This window comes from Coregonus clupeaformis, chromosome 40 (assembly GCF_020615455.1).
Source record: "Coregonus clupeaformis isolate EN_2021a chromosome 40, ASM2061545v1, whole genome shotgun sequence".
NCBI classification, from domain to species: domain Eukaryota; kingdom Metazoa; phylum Chordata; class Actinopteri; order Salmoniformes; family Salmonidae; genus Coregonus; species Coregonus clupeaformis.
Window position 1 is genome coordinate 4313084 of NC_059231.1, and position 14976 is coordinate 4328059.

The 14976-nt window shown below is 53.0% G+C and overlaps 1 protein-coding gene across 1 annotated transcript in view; it reads left to right on the top strand.

The window, feature by feature from the left end:
* Positions 1-14976, top strand: part of LOC121555142 (rho GTPase-activating protein 15-like) — an 88180-nt gene that overhangs the window by 48509 nt on the left and 24695 nt on the right. The window lies entirely within an intron of this gene.

Consider the following 14976-nt stretch of genomic DNA (forward strand, 5'->3'; position numbering starts at 1 on the left):
AGTTAAGCACTAAACTACTTTTAATTCGGAGAGAGAGAGAGAGAGAGAGGGGATTGAGCTGTGGTATGCTACGTTGATACTCCTCCACTATCTGCATAGCAACAGAGGTGAAATCAATAGTCATATTTCCACATGGTCACTTGGCACCCATGTATGGGCCCAGAGCAAAACATCAGAGTTAGAACATTAGGTTGTATTTGGGGGCGCTGAATGAATCCTCTTAGAACATTAAAATGATACTGAACAGTACAGTATCTTGCAAAAGTATTCATCCCCCTTGGTTTTTCCTATTCCAACCTGTAATTTAAATGGATTTTTATTTGGATTTCATGTAATGGACATAGACAAAATAGTCCAAATTGGTGAAGTGAAATAACTTGTTTCAAAATATTCAAAAAAATCAATAACGGAAAAGTGGTGCGTGCATATGTATTCACCCACTTTGCTATGTGTCACGATTCAGACAGACGACCAGAGGACCACAATTGCGTCACACCAGAAAGTTTATTAAACTTAAGGGAAAAGGGAAGTAGGGAGTGAATGAAGGCTCCAGGGGTAACAGGGATCCCGTCCAATGCGCTGGGTCTGTGCCCCCCCCAGTGGCAGCGATGCGTCCTATGAAGCCGGTGGTGGGTGGTCCAGAAGTCCTGGGGGGGGGGAGACACAGACACAACAGGGCGGAATGAAACCAGGCAGCAGTACAGTACAAGGGAAATCCAAAATACGTAGTAGCAAGGCAGAAGGCTGGTCAGAGTTACCGGGATTGAAGAGTAGTCAGGAGTCGTAATGGCAGAAGCAGGTCTGGATCTCCTGAGGCAGAAGAGTATCCAAAAAACAGGCAGGTCCGGGGGTCACAAAACCAGGGTGAGCCAGAAGCGCGAGCAAACAGGTTCCGGGTGTGAGCTTTGCAGACGATCTGACACCGGAGAGCTGAAAGACAGGGCCTTAAATACTGGGAGAGGTTAGTGGGTAATGCAGCGCAGCTGGCAGAGTAATTAGAGCCGAGCAGAGCAGGGACAGGTGGAGCTAGTTAGGCTGAGTAGAGAGAGGGAGGTGAGCAGAGTGGAAGATAGTGGAAACAAATTAAGGTGGTAACCCGGTGGAGTGAGAGGGCTCATGACAGAACCCCCCAAGGGGACGGCCCCAGAAGTCCCAAGAGCAACACCACGCCGGGCGGGAGGAGGGGAGCCGGAGGAGGGCTAGAACTCCTCCGAACGGTCCGAGTGAACGTCCTCATCCTCGGAGGAAGCCGGAGGGCCGTGGTCGGGAGATGGGACAGGTCCCGAGACAGGATCAGGCACAGGACAGGAAGCCGAGCGGGCCGGACGGTTAGGGGACCCCTCTGGGGCGGCCTCTACGGATTGCAGGTTGATCCGGATGCCGTTGGTGGAAAGCGGTGATGAGAGTCCTATCCACAATCCGACTAGCTGGCACCCAGGTCCTTTCCTCAGGTCCATAGCCCTCCCAGTCAATGAGGTACTGGAGACCCCTACCCCTCCGTCTGGACCGAAGCAGGCGGCGGACGGTGTAAACCAGACCACCATCGACGAGCCGTGGAGGAGGAGGACCAGGCGCAGCAGGGACCAGCGGACTCTCATGGATGGGCTTAATCTTAGACACATGGAAAGTGGGGTGCACCCTCAGGGAATTAGGCAGTTGGAGCCGGACAGCAGTTGGGCTAATCACTCTTATGATAGGGAATGGGCCAATGAACCGAGGTGCCAGCTTCTGCGACTCCACCCTGAGTGGCAGGTTCTTCGATGACAACCACACCCTTTGACCAACATGGTAGGTGGGAGCAGGAATTCTCCGACGGTTGGCCCCGGTAGTGTAGCTGGCAACGGACCTGAGGAGTGTGGCTCGGGCTTGTGACCAGGTGCGGCGACATCGACGGGCAAAAGCAAGTGCAGATGGGCAAGTAACCTCCTCCTCCTGGCTGGCAAATAGAGGAGGCTGGTATCCATAAACACATTGGAAAGGGGACATACCGATGGCAGAGCAGGTCAGAGAATTGTGTGCGTACTCCACCCATGTCAATTGCTGCGACCAGGAGTGGGGGTTGCGTGAAGTCATGCATCGCAGTGCCTTCTCGAGCTCCTGATTAGCCCGCTCTGACTGCCCATTGGATTGGGGATGGAATCCGGAAGTCAGACTGACTGTGGCTCCCAGCAGGTGACAGAACTCCTTCCAAAAAGCGGAGGAGAATTGTGGACCACGGTCAGAAACAACATCCCTTGGCAGTCCGTGGATCCGGAAGACGTGTTCCAGGACCACCTGGGCGGTCTCCTTGGCGGTTGGGAGCTTGGGGAGGGGAATGAAGTGTGCCATCTTGCTGAAACGGTCAACGATGGTGAGAATGACGGTCATGCCACTTGAAGGGGGCAGCCCCGTGACAAAGTCAAGGGCGATGTGAGACCAGGGACGTCTGGGCACAGGCAGGGGCTGCAGCAATCCGGCTGGGGGCTGGCAGGACGACTTGTGTTGGTTGCAGATGGGGCAGGCTTGGACGAATTCCCGTACATCCCTCCTCAGAGAGGGCCACCAGAACCTCTGGGCGAGCAGGTTGTAAGTGCGGGTGGAGCCAGGGTGACAAGCTAGGCGGGAGTCATGTCCCCACTGAATGACCTGGGACCTCAGGTCTTCGGGGACAAAAAGGCGGTCAGCTGGGCAAGTGCTGGGACCTGGCTGGTTACGGAGAGCCTCCAGCACCTGTTCCTCAACAGCCCAGGTCAGAGCTGCAACGATGCAGGGACTTGGCAGAATCGACACAGGGTCCTTGGAGGGGGTGTCATCCTTCTGGAATTGACGGGAGAGGGCGTCTGGCTTGGTGTTGCGTGATCCAGGCCGGTATGACAGAGTGAAATTAAACCTGGTGAAGAACAGGGCCCAGCGGGACTGCCTGGAGTTCAACCGCTTTGGCCGTGCGGATGTACTCCAAGTTCTTATGATCGGTCCAAACGAGAAATGGAATGGTGGACCCCTCCAGCCAGTGACGCCACTCCTCCAAGGCAAGCTTCACAGCCAGCAGCTCACGGTTCCCTATGTCGTAATTGCACTCAGAGGGGGACAACCGACGTGAGAAAAAGGCACAGGGATGGAGCTTCCTATCCTCCGCAGCCCACTGAGAAATCACAGCACCAACTCCCACATCCGAGGCGTCCACCTCCACAATGAATTGCCGGTCCACATCAGGCATCTGGAGGATGGGAGCGGAGGTGAACCTCACCTTGAGGGTACTGAAGGCTTTGTCGGCTGCTGGGGTCCAGGTGAAGGGTTGCTTGGTGCTGGTTAGAGCAGTGAGAGGGGCAGCAACGGTACTGTAGTTCCGGATAAACTTCCTATAGAAGTTAGCAAACCCCAGAAACTGTTGCAGCTTCTTTCTGTTCTCCGGAACTGGCCATGAAGTGACTGCTGATACTTTGGCAGGATCCATTTGGATACTTCCTTCTGCCACTATGTACCCCAGGAAGGCCACTGTCTTGACGTGAAACTCACATTTCTCTGCCTTGGCGTGAGGGAATTCTCCAGAAGACGATGAAGGACTTGCTGGACATGGCGGGTGTGTTCAGACAGGTTTCTGGAGTAAATTAAGATGTCATCCAGGTAAACGAAGACAAACTTGTTTAACATGTCCCGCAGTACATCATTCACTAGAGCCTGGAACACAGCAGGAGCATTGGTGAGGCCAAAAGGCATAACCAGATACTCGTAGTGGCCTGTTGGTGTATTGAATGCGGTTTTCCATTCATCTCCCTCCCGGATCCGCACTAGGTGGTAAGCGTTTCTGAGATCCAACTTGGTAAAAACAGTGGCTCCCTGGAGCAACTCAAAAGCAGAGGTGAGCAGAGGCAGAGGGTAACGGTTCTTCACTGTGATGTCGTTGAGTCCCCTGTAGTCGATGCAGGGGCGAAGAGATCCGTCCTTCTTCCCCACAAAGAAGAAGCCAGCACCAGCAGGAGATGAAGATGAACGGATTAATCCTGCGGACAGAGAGCCATTGATGTAGTCCTCCATGGACTTTCTTTCAGGAGCAGACAACGAATAAAGACGACCCCTTGGAGGAGCTGTTCCAGGGAGGAGGTCGATGGCACAGTCGTACGGTCGGTGAGGGGGCAGAGATGTGGCTCTTGCTTTGTTAAACACCTCTCTGAGACCATGGTAGCATTCTGGGACATTGGAGAGGTCAGGAGCGGAGTTAGTAGGTACTGGCCGAGGGGGTAGTGCGGCAGCAAGCAGGCAGGTTCGGTGGCAGTCCTCTCCCCACTCCCTGATCACCCCGGTCACCCAGTCGAGCTGAGGGTTGTGCCGGGCGGAGCCATGGGTAACCCAGGATGAGGGGTTGGCCTGGAGAGGGGAGCAGGTGAAACTGGATAGTTTCTTGATGGTTTCCGGACAGACCCATCGAGACCGGGGCCGTGACATGAGTGACCGATCCGAGTAAGTGTCCGTCCAGTGCCCGGGCAGGAATAGGAGGTGTCAAACGGAGGTTCTCCAGTCCCAGTTGGCGTGCCAGCTTGATGTCCATTATGTTGGCTTCGGCGCCAGAATCCACCAGAGCAGCCAGGGTGTGAGTTGAGTCAGAGAGGCGGAGGTGAACTTGCAGCAGGGGTTTGCGGTCGGAGGACTGGATGGTCATTGAACTCAACCGGACTCCCCCTACGCCCGGTGAGCTTCGGCCCTTTAAAGGGCAGGTTACCACACGATGTCCATCACCTCCACAATAGAGGCAGAGGTTTGAGGTGAGCGGCGCTGGCGCTCTGCAGGAGTGAGGGAGGCTCGCCCAATCTCCATAGGCTCAGACTGATCAAGCTGACCTGGGTGAGTGGCAGTAGATGACAGGAGCCCAGTCGGATCTCTCCGAATGCCGGTAGTAGGTGGACCTTGGCGCCCCCTCTCACGACGACGGGTCTGTATCCTTCTGTCGATCCTGACAGTCAGTGCGATGGCTTCATCAAGAGTGGAAGGCAGTTCATGGGAGACCAACTCGTCCTTGATATAGTCAGCCAAACTATGGAAGAACGCGTCCACCAACGATGGTGTGTTCCAAGAACTTCGTCTAGCCAGGGTTCGGAAGTCGATGGAATGGTCTGCGACTGTACGTCTGCCTTGTCGAATACTGAACAGTTCACGAGACGCCTCTGCGGTGGGTGAATCCAGGTCAAACACCTTCAGCATCTCCTCAGCAAACAGGTCGAAGGTTGCACATGCGGGGTTTGACGTTCGAACTCTGCTGTTCCCCAGAGTCGAGCTCGGCCCGTCAGGTGAGTGATGGCAAACCCAACTTTAGCCCCCTCCGTGGCGAAGGTCCTTGGCTGCAAGGAGAACTGAAGTCGGCAGCTAGTCAGGAATGGCCGGACCTGGGTTGAATCGCCGTTGAACCGCTCGGGGTTTCCAATCTTGGGTTCCGGAGCAGCGGCTGCAATGACCGGGGCAGGTAACTCGGGGGCTGGGCTGGTGGGCAGACTGGCTGGGGTAAGGTTGGTGAGGAGTTGAATGATCATGGCGAGTTGTTGTTGCTGCTGCTGGAACTGCTGCTCATGCTCATCGGTTTCCATGTCGGGAAAGTGTGCGCTGAGTCCATAATGGTCAGATCGTACTGTCACGGTTCAGACAGACGACCAGAGGACCACAATTGCGTCACACCAGAAAGTTTATTAAACTTAAGGGAAAAGGGAAGTAGGGAGTGAATGAAGGCTCCAGGGGTAACAGGGATCCCGTCCAATGCGCTGGGTCTGTGCCCCCCCCAGTGGCAGCGATGCGTCCTATGAAGCCGGTGGTGGGTGGTCCAGAAGTCCTGGGGGGGGGGAGACACAGACACAACAGGGCGGAATGAAACCAGGCAGCAGTACAGTACAAGGGAAATCCAAAATACGTAGTAGCAAGGCAGAAGGCTGGTCAGAGTTACCGGGATTGAAGAGTAGTCAGGAGTCGTAATGGCAGAAGCAGGTCTGGATCTCCTGAGGCAGAAGAGTATCCAAAAAACAGGCAGGTCCGGGGTCACAAAACCAGGGTGAGCCAGAAGCGCGAGCAAACAGGTTCCGGGTGTGAGCTTTGCAGACGATCTGACACCGGAGAGCTGAAAGACAGGGCCTTAAATACTGGGAGAGGTTAGTGGGTAATGCAGCGCAGCTGGCAGAGTAATTAGAGCCGAGCAGAGCAGGGACAGGTGGAGCTAGTTAGGCTGAGTAGAGAGAGGGAGGTGAGCAGAGTGGAAGATAGTGGAAACAAATTAAGGTGGTAACCCGGTGGAGTGAGAGGGCTCATGACACTATGAAGCCCTTAAATAACATCTGGTGCAACCAATTACCTTCAGAAGTCATCTAATTAGTTAAATAACGTCCACCTGTGTGCACTCTAAGTGTCACATGATCTGTCACATGATCTCAGTATATATACACCTGTTCTGAAAGGCCCCAGAGTCTGCAACACCACTAAGCAAGGGGCACCACCAAGCAAGCAGCACCATGAAGACCAAGAAGCTCTCCAAACAGGTCAGGGACAAAGTTGTGGAGAAGTACAGATCAGGGTTGGGTTATAAAAAAATATCAGAAACTTTGAACATCCCGTGGAGCATTATTAAAAAATGGAAAGAATATGGCACCACAACAAACCTGCCAAGAGAGGGCCGCCCACCAAAACTCACGGACCAGGCAAGGAGGGCATTAATCAGAGAGGCAACAAAGAGACCAAAGATAACCCTGAAGGAGCTGCAAAGCTCCACAGCGGAGATTGGAGTGTCTGTCCATAGGACCACTTTAAGCTTTACACTCCACAGAGCTGGGCTTTACAGAAGAATGGGCAGAAAAAAGCCATTGCTTAAAGAAAAAAATAAGCAAACACGTTTGGTGTTTGCCAAAAGGCATGTGGGAGACGCCCCAAACAAATGGAAGAAGGTACTCTGGTCAGATGAGACAAAAATTGAGCTTTCTTGCCATCAAGGAAAACGCTATATCTGGCGCAAACCCAACACCTCTCATCACCCCGAGAACATCATCCCCACAGTGAAGCATGGTGGTGGCAGCATCATGCTGTGGGGATGTGTTTCATTGGCAGGGACTGGGAAACTGGTCAGAATTGAAGGAATGATGGATGGCGCTAAATACAGGGAAATTCTTGAGGGAAACCAGTTTCAGTCTTCCAGAGATTTGAGCCTGGGACGGAGGTTCACCTTCCAGCAGGACAATGACCCTAAGCATACTGCTAAAGCAACACTCGAGTGGTTTAAGGGGAAACTTTTAAATGTCTTGGAATGGCCTAGTCAAAGCACAAACAAGTTTTCTGTTTTGTTTGTTTCACAAAAAAAAGTATTTTGCATCTTCAAAGTGGTAGGCATGTTGTGTAAATCAAATGATACAAACCCCCAAAAAATCAATTTCAATTCCATGTTGTAAGGCAACAAAATAGGAAAAATGCCAATGGGGGTGAATACTTTCGCAAGCCACTGTATGTACACTGTATCGTTCACGCCACCTACAGTACACCAAGTGATCTCAGAAAGGTAGCAGACTTATCTACGTCTTTCTATCTGTCCAGTCAAAAGAGGTTGAGGTGGGGGTATCTCTCTCTCTCTCTCTCTCTCTCTCTCTCTCTCTCTCTCTCTCTCTCTCTCTCTCTCTCTCATCCCTAAAATACCCTGGTCCTAAGTGGGGGAATTCCACAGGCCAAAGGCCACAGCAGCCGGAGCTGGCAGTCCAGACAGAAGCTATCACAAGATCAAATCTGCCACTAGGTCATGTGTCGTCATACTTTCACTCGCTAAACCACACACACACAAATCCCTCCACACATACACAGAAAACCCCCCACACCACCCCAACCCACAACTCAATTAACCCCCATCATGCCAATGATCAGGCCTTCACCCTAGAGAAGAGAGAGAGAGAGAGAGAGAGAGAGAGAGAGAGAGAGAGAGAGAGAGAGAGAGAGAGAGAGATACTCCTCCACTATTTCCACATATGGGCCCAGAGCAAAACCACATCAGAGTTAGAACTTTAGGTTGCATAATATCGTCTTAGAACATTAAGATGACACTGAACAGCAATGTTCCCTCTAAGCGCGCAGCTCTCCCGGGAATGCCAAGAAGAGGAAATATCAGCCCGCGCAGAGAAACACGAGATTGAACTTCACTCAACTTTTTAGAGTTTTCCCCCTTAGTTAACACTATCAACATTTCCCTTTACTGTGGGAATTGTGATAGAATCAACGCAATATTAGCCACTTTCAATGCAACATACCGAAACAAAACAAACTATGCAAGACTTAGTATGCAAAACCAACTATGCAAGAGATTTTGTTGAAGCCAGAACTCATCAGAGTAGAATTCTATTGCATTGACATTCACAACATTCAGTACTCTACACAGACTGGTGCGGCATAACCAAGATGGGCTTGTTTTCAGATCAAAGCGAGAGCTGCATGTTGCCACGTGCACATTTGTTCATATCCTTTGCTAGTTAGTGAGTTATTAGTCCAGTTATAGATCATTTGTAGTCAGCAATGGGGGAGTGATTGCTTCCTATAAGGGCACAAAACATGTACATTTCTAGACATCTTTGAAAAGTGAGTCTGGTAAAGAGCTTTTTTTTTGTCTTAAAGGGGCAGTGTTGTATCTCTCTCTCTCTCTCTCTCTCTCTCTCTCTCTCTCTCTCTCTCTCTCTCTCTCTCTCTCTCTCTCTCTCTCTCTCTCTCTCTCTCTCTCTCTCTCTCTCTCTCTCTCTCTCTCTCTCTCTCTCTCTCTCTCTCTCTCTCTCTCTCTCTCTATCTCAATTAACCACTATCATGCCAATGATCAGGCCTCCACCCTATTTGCCGTCCTACTGACGCCAGTGTTAACCTCGTGTAAACAATGCTATTAAAGGTTGAAATGCTACCTGGGCCATGTAACCCCTGCACCTCAGGGTTGGAGCTTTTTTTCTTCCCCTATTTATTACCCTATTTGATCTGTATGTGTCATTTTAACAAAAGTGCCTGCTGTTATCAATGCTGTCCCATCCCGTGGCCAAATAATTCTCTTAGTGACCCTAGAAGCCCAGATTGCGAAAACAATCCCAAGGTGGTGGTATAATTTGGCAATAAATATTTACATGCTCCAGAATGTAGGCCAGAATCCCCACTGGCGCTCAAGGTGGTTAGATCCAGTTAATCAGATAACCATGAGCACGGCTGATGAGGCTCAGACAGCGTTTAGACAACTAATTAGTAGTGTAGGAAGCCCTTCATAGCAGGCGGTGTAATTAGGATAACCTTCTACACCGCTGTAGAGATGAAACGGCCAGGGTGGAGTCACTACAGATTCACCACTAAATGTATATCGTTGTAATATGAGAGGGCAACTAAATATATCTGTCGTTGTAATATGAGAGGGCAACTAAATATATCTGTCGTTGTAATATGAGAGGGCAACTAAATATATCTGTCGTTGTAATATGAGAGGACAACTAAATATATCTATTAGCCACCATTCACTGACATACACCATTCACTGACGTACGCCATTCATTAACGTACGCCATTCATTGACGTACGCCATTCATTGACGTACGCCATTCATTGACGTACGCCATTCATTGACGTACGCCATTCATTCAGAGCTGTTTGACGCCATCATCCCCCATTTAGGACACTGAGACTGGGAGACACTGGGAGACACTGAGAGACACTGGGAGACTGTCTTCTGGTGATGGAGATGGGTTGTCATCATTAGTCCTGTCGCCTGTGCTGGCTGGCCCTGTAATGGGGTCACATTAGTGTGAGATCCTATGGGCCCGTGGCCTGTGTGGATGGAAGGTGGGCTGATTAGGCAGGCTTGAGTACACAGGTCTCTAATTGATTTCCGTAATCATGGGCTGAGAGCTTGGGTCCCATTGGACAAAGAGACTTACAAGTACTACAACATGATGGCTGGAGTATTATTTATATGTAGTCCAGTCCTTTCATATCATATGAAAGTAATGTCTCAGTCACGGATATCTCCTCAATACAATACAAACACAGTCCTACATCTCCCTTCCTTTCTTTACCCAGTCGCTTTAATTAGTTTTCTCTCTACTTTTGTATGAACAGATGTCCCCTTCTCTCCCTCTTCTCTTCTCTCCCATCTTCTCTTCTCTCCCTCTCTCTTCTCTCCCTCTCTTCCCCCCTCTCTCTTCCCTCTCTCCCTCTCTCTTCTCTTCTCTCCCTCTCGCCATCTCTTCCCTCCTCCCCCTCTCTCTTCCCTCTCTCTCTCCCTCTTTCTTCCCTCTCTCTCTCTCTCCCTCCTCCCCCTCTCTCTTCCCTCCTCTCCCTCTCTCTTCTCTCCTCTCCCTCTCTCTTCCCTCCTCTCCCTCTCTCTTCTCTTCTCTCCCTCTCTCTTCTCTCCTCTCTCTCCCTCTCTCCCTCTCTCCCCTCCTCTCCCTCTCTCTTCCCTCCTCTCCCTCTCTCTTCTCTCCTCTCCCTCTCTCTCCTCTCCCTCTCTCTTCTCTCCTCTCCGGCTCTCTTCCCTCCTCTCCCTCTCTCTTCTCTTCTCTCCCTCTTCTCTTCTCTCCCTCTCTTCCCCCACACTCTCTTCCCTCTATCCCTCTTCTCTTCTCTCCCTCTCTCTTCTCTCCCTCTCTCTTCTCTCCCTCTCTCTTCTCTCCCTCTCTTCCCCCCCTCTCTCTTCCCTCTCTCCCTCTCTCTTCATCTCTCTCTCTCTCCCTCCTCCCCCTCTCCCTCTCTCTTCTCTCCTCTCCCTCTCTCTTCCCTCCTCTCCCTCTCTCTCTCCCCTCCCTCTCTCTCTCCTCTCTCCCTCTCTCTCTTCCCTCCTCTCCCTCTCTCTTCTCTTCTCTCCCTCTTCTCTTCTCTCCCTCTCTTCCCCCCCCCACTCTCTTCCCTCTATCCCTCTTCTCTTCTCTCCCTCTCTCTTCTCTCCCTCTCTCTTCTCTCCCTCTCTCTTCTCTCCCTCTCTTCCCCCTCTCTCTTCCCTCTCCCTCTCTCTTCTCTCTCTCTCTCTCCCTCCTCCCTCTCCCTCTCTCTTCTCTCCTCTCCCTCTCTCTTCCCTCCTCTCCCTCTCTCTCTCCCCTCCCTCTCTCTCTCCTCTCTCCCTCTCTCTCTTCCCTCCTCTCCCTCTCTCTTCTATTCTCTCCCTCTTCTCTTCTCTCCCTCTCTTCCCCCACACTCTCTTCCCTCTATCCCTCTTCTGTTCTCTCCCTCTCTCTTCTCTCCCTCTCTCTTCTCTCCCTCTCTTCCCTCTCTCCCTCTCTCTTCATCTCTCTCTCTCTCCCTCCTCCCCCTCTCCCTCTCTCTTCTCTCCTCTCCCTCTCTCTTCCCTCCTCTCCCTCTCTCTCTCTCTCCCCTCCCTCTCTCTCTCCTCTCTCCCTCTCCCTCTCTCTTCCCTCCCTCTCTCCATCTCTTCCCTCCTCCCCCTCTCTCTTCCCTCTCTCTCTCCCCCTCTCTCTTCTCTCCTCTCTCGCTCTCTCTTCCTTCACTCTCTCTTCTCTCCTTTCTCCCCTCCTCTCTCCCTCTCTCTTCCCTCCTCTCCCTCTCTCTTCTCTCCTCTCCCTCTCTCTTCCCCCCCCCCCCTCCTCTCCCTCTCTCCCTCTCTCTTCTCTCCCTCTCTCTCTCCTCTCTCCCTCTCTCGCCTCCTCTCCCTCTCTCCCCTCCTCTCCCTCTCTCTTCCCTCCTCTCCCTCTCTCTTCTCTCCTCTCCCTCTCTCTCCTCTCCCTCTCTCTTCTCTCCTCTCCGGCTCTCTTCCCTCCTCTCCCTCTCTCTTCTCTTCTCTCCCTCTTCTCTTCTCTCCCTCTCTTCCCCCACACTCTCTTCCCTCTATCCCTCTTCTCTTCTCTCCCTCTCTCTTCTCTCCCTCTCTCTTCTCTCCCTCTCTCTTCTCTCCCTCTCTTCCCCCTCTCTCTTCCCTCTCTCCCTCTCTCTTCATCTCTCTCTCTCCCTACTCCCCCTCTCCCTCTCTCTTCCCTCCTCTCCCTCTCGCTCTCTCTCCCCTCCCTCTCTCTCTCCTCTCTCCCTCTCCCTCTCTCTTCCCTCCCTCTCTCCATCTCTTCCCTCCTCCCCCTCTCTCTTCCCTCTCTCTCTCCCCCTCTCTCTTCTCTCCTCTCTCGCTCTCTCTTCCTTCACTCTCTCTTCTCTCCTTTCTCCCCTCCTCTCTCCCTCTCTCTTCCCTCCTCTCCCTCTCTCTTCCCCCTCCCCCTCCTCTCCCTCTCTCCTCTCTCTTCTCTCCTTCTCTCTTCTCTCCTCTCCCTCTCTCTCCTCTCCCTCTCACTTCTCTCCTCTCCGATCTCTCTTCCCTCCTCTCCCTCTCTCTTCTCTTCTCTCCCTCTTCTCTTCTCTCCCTCTCCTCACCCACACTCTCTTCCCTCTATCCCTCTTCTCTTCTCTCCCTCTCTCTTCTCTCCTCTCTCTCTTCTCTCCCTCTCTTCCCCCCTCTCTCTTCCCTCTCTCCCTCTCTCTTCATCTCTCTCTCTCTCCCTCCTCCTCTCCTCTCTCTTCTCTCCTCTCCACTCTCTCTTCCCTCCTCTCCCTCTCTCTCTCCCCTCCTCTCTCTCTCCTCTCTCCCTCTCTCTCTTCCCTCCTCTCCCTCTCTCTTCTATTCTCTCCCTCTTCTCTTCTCTCCCTCTCTTCCCCCACACTCTCTTCCCTCTATCCCTCTTCTCTTCTCTCCCTCTCTCTTCTCTCCCTCTCTCTTCTCTCCCTCTCTTCCCTCTCTCCCTCTCTCTTCAATCTCTCTCTCTCTCCCTCCTCCCCTCTCCCTCTCTCTTCTCTCCTCTCCCTCTCTCTTCCCTCCTCTCCCTCTCTCTCTCTCTCCCCTCCCTCTCTCTCTCCTCTCTCCCTCTCCCTCTCTCTTCCCTCCCTCTCTCCATCTCTTCCCTCCTCCCCCTCTCTCTTCCCTCTCTCTCTCCCCTCTCTCTTCTCTCCTCTCTCCGCTCTCTCTTCCTTCACTCTCTCTTCTCTCCTTTCTCCCTCCTCTCTCCCTCTCTCTTCCCTCCTCTCCCTCTCTCTTCTCTCCTCTACCTCTCTCTTCCCCCTCCCCCCCTCCTCTCCCTCTCTCCCTCTCTCTTCTCTCCCTCTCTCTCTCCTCTCTCCCTCTCTCTCCCTCCTCTCCCTCTCTCCTCCCCCTCCTCTCCCTCTCTCTTCCCTCCTCTCCCTCTCTCTACTCTCACTCTCCCTCTCTCTCCTCTCCCTCTCTCTTCTCTCCTCTCCCTCTCTTCCCTCCTCTCCTCTCTCTTCTCTTCTCTCCCTCTTCTCTTCTCTCCCTCTCTTCCCCCACACTCTCTTCCCTCTATCCCTCTTCTCTTCTCTCCCTCTCTCTTCTCTCCCTCTCTCTTCTCTCCCTCTCTCTTCTCTCCCTCTCTTCCCCCTCTCTCTTCCCTCTCTCCTCTCTCTTCATCTCTCTCTCTCTCCCTCCTCCCCCTCTCCCTCTCTCTTCTCTCCTCTCCCTCTCTCTTCCCTCCTCTCCTCTCTCTCTCTCTCTCTCCCCTCCCTCTCTCTCTCCTCTCTCCCTCTCCCTCTCTCTTCCCTCCCTCTCTCCATCTCTTCCCTCCTCCCCCCTCTCTCTTCCCTCTCTCTCCCCCCTCTCTCTTCTCTCTTCCCTTCACTCTCTCTTCTCTCCTTTCTCCCCTCCTCTCTCCCTCTCTTCTCTCCTTTCTCCCTCTCCCCTACTCTCTCCCTCTCTCTTCCCTCCTCTCTCCCTCTCCCTTCCCTAGTCTCCCTGTCTCTTCTCTCCTCTACCTCTCTCTTCCCCCTCTCTCTCCCTCCTCTGCCCCTCTCTCCCTCTTCTCTCCTCTCTCCCTCTATCTTCCCTCCCTCTCTCCATCTCTTCCCTCCCTCTCCCTCCTCCCCTCTCTCTTCCCTCTCTCTTCCCCTCCCTCTCTCTTCTCTCCTTTCTCCCCCTCTCTCCCTCTCTCTTCCCTCCTCTCTCCCTCTCCCTTCCCTAGTCTCCCTCTCTCTGCCCTCCTCTCCCTCTCTCTTCTCTCCTCTCCCTCCTCTCCCTCTCTCTTCTCTCTCTCTCCCTCTCTTTTCTCTCCCTCTCTCTTCTCTCCTCTCTCTCCCTCTCTCCTCCTCTCCCTCTCTCCCCCTCCCCTCTCTCTCTCTCTCCCTCCTCTCCTCTCTCCCTCCCCTTCTCCCCCTCTCTCCCCTCCTCTCCCTCTCTCTTCTCTCCCTCTCTCTCTCTCTCTCTCTCTCTCTCTCTCTCTCTCTCTCTCTTCCCTCCTCTCTCCCTCTCTCTTCCCTCCTCTCTCCCTCTCCCTTCCCTATCTCCCTCTCTCTCCCTCCTCTCCCTCTCTCTTCTCTCCTCTCTCCTCTCCCTCTCTCTTCTCTCCTCTCTCCTCTCTTTTCTCTCCCTCTCTCTTCTCTCCTCTCTCTCCCTCTCTCCCCTCCTCTCCTCTCTCCCCTCCCTCTCTCTCTCTCTCTCTCTCCTCCCTCTCTCCCTCCCTTCTCACCCTCTCTCCCCCTCCTCTCCCTCTTCTTCTCTCCCTCTCTCTCTCTCTCTCTCTCTCTCTCTCTCTCTCTCTCTCTCTCTCTCTCTCTCTCTCTCTCTCTCTCTCCTCTCTCTCTCTCTCTCTTCCCTCCTCTCTCCCTCTCTCTTCCCTCCTCTCTCCATCTCTCTTCCCTCTATCCCTCTTCTCTTCTCTCCCTCTCTCTTCTCTCCCTCTCTCTTCTCTCCTCTCTTCCCTCTCTCCTCTCTCTTCATCTCTCTCTCTCTCCCTCCTCCCCCTCTCCCTCTCTCTTCTCTCCTCTCCCTCTCTCTTCCCTCCTCTCCTCTCTCTCTCTCCCCTCCCTCTCTCTCTCCTCTCTCCCTCTCCCTCTCTCTTCCCTCCCTCTCTCCATCTCTTCCCTCCTCCCCCTCTCTCTTCCCTCTCTCTCTCCCCTCTCTCTTCTCTCCTCTCTCGCTCTCTCTTCCTTCACTCTCTCTTCTCTCCTTTCTCCCCTCCTCTCTCCCTCTCTCTTCCCTCCTCTCCCTCTCTCTTCTCTCCTCTACCTCTCTCTTCCCCCTCCCCCCTCCTCTCC